Raw genomic sequence first — 8,477 nt, 5'->3', positions numbered from 1 at the left:
TTACTACTTATAGTACGCCCCAAGTATAACTTATAGTAGACACAGCTCTGATAAGCATCTATCCTGCAGGAAATTTCGCTATGTTGTATAAGTGCCACATGTATGCGAGTGGCATTTTGCTGCCAAGTACATTTAAATACTGCCATAAAACCACGATTATCTTATAAAGACATTCCATCAGTAAAACAATTTTGTAATTAAGCAAGTGCTGTCTCGACAGATGTCCAGTAAGCTAGTTTTCTCCACACTAAGTTCTACTATTTAAAATTTTATGACAGCGTAATGCCAAGTCTGTACTCAGAAGTTGGTATCAGGAATGTCATAGATTGGAATTCTTACACAGCTCTCATACGAAGTAGTATATGTCTGAGGAAATGCGACCTTAACCAAACGGCTTCAACGTCGGTCCCATCCCAGAGACCCATCTAGAGCAACTACACTTTCTAATAGCGAAATAGTAATATGCGTTACAAGAGCGGTATGTTGAAGTTTTCATGTTCGAGGAAAAGTTTGAAAAAGCGAAACATAGTTGAGCTTTTTTAATTTCCGAGAATTGAAAGAAAACATACCGCTCATGTATCGTACATTATTTTGTGCGAAGATCGTTTATTACATACCTGAAAGAGGAATTTCTAATTAGTTGCAATGAAATCTCCATCTTGGTTTCTGTTCAATGACGGCAAATTTGCAAAACAAAATCTATCTTCAACATTGTTGCTTTAAAATGTTTTCTGTGTTTACTATACTCCAGCAGGCCGTGATATACGTCTGTTTTTTTTTTCCTCCAGTCAATAAATGCGAACTTAAAACAAACGGTAAGGTTATGTAATGATTTAGAGTTTACCTAATTTTTGCAAATATTTAAAAACAATAATTAACTATGCAATTTAGATGAAATTGCAGTGGTAAGTTTTCAATTTATAATTATTACAATATTGAACGTCTCTAAAAATAATATGTTAAAAGCCTAAAGCAGTAAAGTCAATATGTCACTTAAGCGGTAAGAAGAGGGAAATTGTTATGTGTGTTAGGTTGGGAATACTGAATGTGGAATTTTAGACTTACCGCGGATTGGTTTTGTCCGGAAACCAAGTAAATACGCACGATCTCGCACAAAAACTATTCAAATCGGTTAAATAGTTTGCCTCATACAAACACACAAATACTCTCTCGTTATGAATCTATACATTTTATTTATTTATTTATTTATTTATTTATTTATTTATTTATTTATTTATTTATTTATTTATTTATTTATTTATTTATTTATTTATTTATTTATTTATTTTTATTGCTAGTAAGTTTGAAATGAATACAAATTAATAAGTACAATGAAAGATAAACTAGCCCACTCCTGAAATGGTAATGGAAATTACAGGAAAACGGCTGAACGGATTTTAATGAATGACCCGTCATTTTGAAGCTTGGCATCCAAGGAGTTTTAGAAAAATAGTAAAATTCAGTGAAGCGTTAGTTTTCCTGCATAATTGTCCTATTTTCCAAAATCCATCTTTCGTCAGTTTTGAGAACTAATTGTATTTCAGTATAGGCTAAAACAAAACACACACTACAATAAACAATAGGATATTACACGAAGGCCATGACCTGCAGGATTGCTGACATATTTAGAGTTCAAATTAAATTGATTATTAAAAACTTCAAGATTTACTAAAAATAATTTACAGGTCTGATTCTGCGGTGTGTAATTTTCTGAGTACAGTCGTGTATTGCACATTAAATATCTACAAAACTTGAGGTGGTTTGTTGACATTATTACATTAAAAATGAAACATTATTAGTTAATGCCATGATGCGACTATTTTTTATTAATTATACATATTAATGCTATATTGATGATATGAAAGTGAAACGTTTTGGGGTTATGTAAGTAGATGTAGAGAATAACTTAAATTACTGTAGATCTTCATTTCTATAATTTACTGAGTTGTGGTTATGTAGTGTGTGTGCGTGTGTGTGTGTGTGTGTGTGTGTGTGTGTGTGTGAATATATAACTACAAAACTTACGTAAGACAATAATATTGTTATTAAAAATCAAATATTTTTATAGTTATTAATCAAGTGGGGTTAGGTCTTTTTCATATACTTAATGGCGGTGTGGTGTAGATATTTATATGCGTCACTCTCTTCAGTAATGGCTCGAGAGAGAGCAAAAATTACAGTTCCTAAGGAAATATCAAAATACTGATAAAATAAGAAGTCTACAAAATTATGTATCTCCCGATCATTTCAGCAAGATCTATTAGCAGGATAAAATAATTTTACCCTCTACATTTCAAGCTCTACATGCAGCAGCTATACCAAGATGCTATGTCTATTGTTCGAAAGCATAGCAAACCTGACTTTTTTTTTTAACTTTCACCTACAATCCACAATGACCTGAAATAGCTATTGCTTTACTCCCACATGAAAAAACCCACTGATCGTCCTGACAATGTTACTTGCGTTTTCGAGTTGAAACTCAAAAACTGCAGGTGGATAGGTTCAAGAAAAAGTATTTGGCATAAAAAACATTCAGAGGGAGTATGTTTCATTATTACGGAAGCAAATAACTTTCAAAATGTCTGGTATTCTTCATTGAAAATAAATCTGAAAAATTTTTATTTGAACGTCTAATGAACTTAGTTTGCAGCATTTGCTGCACAAGCCACTAGTTGGTATAGATAAACACGTATGCAATATTATCATCTAGATTAGCATAAAAAGAATTGGTAAAAGAATACCTTCCGGTTGTTGTGCAAGGCCACCTTAAATAACTGCAGAGTCATTTGTTTCCTCGTATATTTGACAGACGACATTAACATGAAAAACAATGTCATTTTAAAACTCATATATCTTGTTAAATATATGTCCTATCAGAATTTTGTAGTCCACATCTCTGGAGTAACGGTTAGCATGCCTAGTCGCGAAACCAGGTGGCCCGGGTTCGATTCCCGGTTGGGGCAAGTTACCTGGTTGAGGTTTTTTCTGGGGTTTTCCCTTAACCCAATATGAGCAAATGCTGGGTAACTTTCGGTGTTGGACCCCGGACTCATTTCACCGGCATTATCACCTTCATCTCATTCAGACGCTAAATAACCTGAGCTGTTGATAAAGCGTCGTAAAATAACCTACTAAAATAAATCAGAATTTTGTGCAGAACAAAACTTGTCCGAAACATTTTTAAACTAACTTTTATTATGTAATATTCTCTTAAAAATCAATAATCAGCGAGATTCATAAAAATGCAATAAAATACATTATGTGAATTTCTACATTTATAACAATTCACAACATATTATTAAAAGATGTAAAATTTCAAATTATTTTGTGGTAGTTGTCACTACTTGTAAATTGAAAACAATTGTGATTTTTAACATATTTTAAATTTAAACAAACGATTTTTAAGTAGGCCTAATTATTATAATTAGTAATTTCAAATACTTTTATTACAGCCTTTACCATCATTGATGCTGGGGATGCAATGCCCAAAACATGTCTTATTTTAACAATTAAAGAAGCTAGACACGTACATGTGTTCATAAAACTGTTGCGATTGTTTGTTGTACTTTAATGTATTTTATGAATTTTAAAAATCAATGAACACTGTTGATTATCGACCGGATTGTGTATTTTATTGTTAAATAAGCGAGACATTTCGATTTATTTATTTTAAATCTTCTGATAATCCTCCTTTTAAACAAAGTATTCTAAATGCCACATAGCTTAAAAACTAAGTGACAACTAACTTAATTCATGTACCAATTTTCAGACAAATTGGTGCAGCCGTTATCGCGTGAAAAGGCAACAAACTTACAGACAGACATGAAAACAAAAAATAAAAAAAAAATGCGATTTTCGGTCTCAGGATGGTTAATTATTTTGGTAAATCTAAAATTGCCAGAAAATTTTTTATCAGTGTTTTATTATTAGTGTAGATTATTGTTATATCATTATTACTTACTTACTTACTGGCTTTTAAGGAACCCGGAGGTTCATTGCCGCCCTCACATAAGCCCGCCATTGGTCCCTATCCTGAGCAAGATTAATCCATTCTCTATCATCATATCCCATCTCCCTCAAATCCATTTTAATATTATCTTCCCATCTACGTCTGGCCTCCCTAAAGGTCTTTTTCCCTCCGGCCTTCCAACTAACACTCTATATGCATTTCTGGATTCGCCCATACATGCTACATGTCCTGTCCATCTCAAACGCCTGGATTTAATGTTCCTAATTATGTCAGGTGAAGAATACAATGCGTGCAGTTCTGTGTTGTGTAACTTTCTCCATTCTCCTGTAACTTCATCCCTCTTAGCCCCAAATATTTTTCCTAACCACCTTATTCTCAAACATATTATTATTATTATTATTATTATTATTATTATTATTATTATTATTATTATTGTTATTGTTGAGAAAAATCTGAAAGTTAGAATTTATAAAACAGTTATATTACCGGTTGTTCTTTATGGTTGTGAAACTTGGACTCTCACTTTGAGAGAAGAACATAGATTAAGAGTGTTTGAGAATAAGGTGCTTAGGAAAATATTTGGGGCTAAGAGGGATGAAGTTACAGGATAATGCAGAAAGTTACACAACGCAGAACTGCACGCATTATATTCTTCACCTGACATAATTAGGAACATTAAATCAAGACGTTTAAGATGGGCAGGGCATGTAGCACGTATGGGCGAATACAGAAATGCATATAGAGTGTTAGTTGGGAGGCCGGAGGGATTAAGACCTTTAGGGAGGCCAAGACGTAGATGGGAAGGTAATATTAAAATGGATTTGAGGGAGGTGGGATATGTTCATAGAGATTGGATTAATCTTGCACAGGATAGGGACCGATGGCGGGCTTATGCGAGGGCGGCAATGAACCTCCGGGTCCCTTGAAAGCCAGTAAGTAAATAAGTAAGTATTGTAACACAAGGAAAAGGAACCAAGTTTATACCGCACGCTCTGACGCTGTCAACTTCAGGCAGGTGGGTGAATTTGCCTCCGCAGCTCCGGTTTCAGCAGAGGCCCACACACTTTCTTCTCCGCTGTGTTTAGTCTGTCGGTTGTTAATTAAATTACAGTATTTTATTTCGTCTGCCGTTCAATACGTAATAACATCGTTCCTAGAAAAACGTCTCGCTACGGAGTGACTGCGAAAGGCGGCTGACGAACAGTGGGCAATTCACGCACAACGCAATGCTGGTTCAAGCCTGTCACGTGATTGAGACTTCGACGAAAATCTTCTTTGGACTTCAACCATCTACAATTTCTCTCTCTAATGTTTCCAAAACCAATATTTTACGTAAAATTCCCTCAAACCTTAAATTTGAAATCTCATACCGCGAAAATTCCTTTCTCACACATTTTATAAATTCTAAATATTGCTCCATATCTATATATCTTTCAAAATTGAAGTCTATTTCTTATTCTAAAAAGTTTTCCTTTTAACATATATTAAGAAAAATTATCTCGTCCACATCTATGGAGTAACAGCTAGCGCGTCTGGCTGCGAAACCAGGTGGCCCGGGTTCGATTCCCGGTCGGGGCAAGTTAGCTGGTTGAGGTTTTTTCCGGGATTTTCCCTCAACCCAATATGAGCAAATGCTGGGTAACTTTAGGTGTTGGACCCCGGACTCATTTCACCGGCATTATCACCTTCATCTCATTCAGACGCTAAATAACCTGAGATGTTGATAAAGCGTCGTAAAATAGCCTACTAAAATAAAAATAAGCTTTCAGACTTGAAATGTTTATTTCTACACTCTTTCAATATTCCAACATAGTGCCTACTATTCCCGACATCTTTCAGGCTTGAAAACTCTACGCTCATTATGGGAAAATTTCTCTTACATACTTTCGATATCCGGAATGCAATGGTAAACTCACCTCCACGTCGTTCATCATGGAAACTTTTTTCAAAATGATTGTGGTTTACCAATTTTTGCAGTTCCTTACCTTCAAAACAGCCAATTTGAGTTATTATTTCATTTGACCATGTTTAAGATATCTAAAGGCCTATTCTTTGTGTTTCCGTATTTTTTATTCTCTGTCATTATTGCGCCTAATGATGAATTGAAAAACCCCAGCATTAAATGAATAAATAACTAAATAAATAAACATACAAATAAATAAATAAATACATAAATAAATCTACTTAAATACACAAGAAATAAATAAATAAATAAATAAATAGCAAATAACTAGACAAATAAATAACATATAAACAAATAAATAGTAAACTAATAAATAAATATTAAATAAATAAAAAACAAATAACTAAAAAATTAAATAATTAACAACTTAATAACTAGAAAAATAAGTAAACAGATAAACAAATAAGTAATAAACTAATAAACAAATAAATAAAGAAAAAAAGAAACAACTTTCGATATTCAACACATTGAGTTAAATTTCCCGGCCTATTTGAAATCTGGAAAATTCATTCTTTATTCATTCCCAATATAAAAATAACTGACATCGTTGAAATTTCAGAAATAAATATTTATTATTGCTTGAGTCATTTTTTTTCTATCATCGTCGTCATCATGCCATCTTCACCATCAAAACCGATTTTATAGATCATTTGGCAGAACGATGACTCACGACGACCGTGAACCCGAGTTCAATTCTCGCCGATGTAGGAGCTGTATTTGCAAGCCAAGGTTAGTCCATCGCTGAGGATGATCCCTTTTGGAAGACATAAAATAAAAACTCTGTGATATGAAAACGATTGCTATTTATTTTTCAGTAATACATAAATATTGTACAGTAGTGGCAAAAAAAAAAACCGGACCGACCCTTGTAGCTGATTTCAGAGCCTTGTTCACTCAGAGCACGATAGACTGGTAACTAAGACTTTCGTGGTTCGAATCCTGCCTGGGAAGGAAACTTTTTGTGTTCCTTATTCAATTTATTCCCAATACTTTTCGACTGTAGCGATATTTTACTATTTAATTAACTTATTATTTCCAGAACATGAATTCTACCAGAAATCGAGAAGTATTGAGAATAAAATTTATTTGAATAAGGAACAAAAAAAGTTTCCTTCCCAGGCAGGATTCGAACCACGAAAGTCTTAGTTACCAGTCTATCGTTCTCTGGAGTGAACAAGGCTCTGAAATCAGCTACAAGGGTCGGTCCGGTTTTTTTTTTTTTTGCCACTACTGTACATTCTAGAACAGCGGTTGCCAAACACCACGAAATTGTGACGTAATAAGATATACAACCCGCACACCACTATCACAGGGAGAGGGGTGGAGTGGATATCCTCTCAGGTAATGCAGTGAATAACAGTGCAGAGACGGACTGTGACCAGGAAACAAAAACAATATAATATTCTTCTACTTATTAACTGTACACACTTTTTTCCGTGTTAACTTTTATCCTCCTATTCATTATTTTTGTATTATTAATAAAATAAATATATTTTCTTATTTACCATAAAAAGAACGTGTACTTTAAATCAGCAGATATTTGAAATTAGAAAAACATACCAGACTGCTCACATAGTTGTAAATTACACTACACACTTCAAAAAAACTTCGAAGTATTTTACTCCGATTAAGACATAGAAGCCAAAACTTTTTATTCTTCGTTTATTATTAAAATATTCAATTTACAGTTAAGGGCGTGGTAGTCTTTATATCAAGAAGAATAATGACAACGTACATTGTTCTTTTATACTTCATTTAAAATTTTACAACAAATTAAGTATATCATATTTTTGCCATCTGCACAAAAGAAATATTTTTGCTCCCATGCTCCTTAAAATTAAGATTTTTACATATTATCTCTTTTGGGAAAGACATCGAAACATATAATCCTACACACTTGTAACATTACATGGGTACGTCCGCTGCTGATAAATATCTTGTCTGATATCGAAGTGAAGGCTGTAAACAGAGGGTGGGGGCTTTGATGCCATGGTTACGCTTGAGTGGAGGCAGGGGCATGTGTCGCGACACAGCTTTTGGCGATCACTGATCTAGAAGGAAAGGATTTTTGTTCACATTATACGTCAATGTGAAAAACTGACACAATCCTTGCTTTGAGATCATCACTATCTCTGGGTGGTTGTGCCTAGACATTATTTTTCACAAAACCCCAAAGAAAGAAATAATAATAATAATAATAATAATAATAATAATAATAATAATAATAATAATGATTTATCTTAGCTGGCAGAGTTAAGGCCGTAAGGCCTTCTCTTCCACTCAACCAGCAAAAAGTGTATATACATATGCATAAACTTACAAAGAATTCAACAATTTGATTTAGATGAGAGGTACATGTATACAAGAGTTATTTACGAATTAAACAACAAAATACTATGAACTATTAATTAAACACTGAAATAAATTGTGTAGCAGAAATAAGCTAAAATACATCGAATGTTAATATATTTCAAATAATATTAGATAATAGAAGGAGATTATTATGAGACAATTTTGACAATACAGCGCTATCAGGATGATGTC

This window comes from Periplaneta americana, chromosome 14 (genome assembly GCF_040183065.1).
Source record: "Periplaneta americana isolate PAMFEO1 chromosome 14, P.americana_PAMFEO1_priV1, whole genome shotgun sequence".
Lineage (NCBI taxonomy): Eukaryota > Metazoa > Arthropoda > Insecta > Blattodea > Blattidae > Periplaneta > Periplaneta americana.
The sequence above is the reverse complement of the archived record's forward strand: the minus strand, read 5'-3'. Positions refer to the sequence as shown.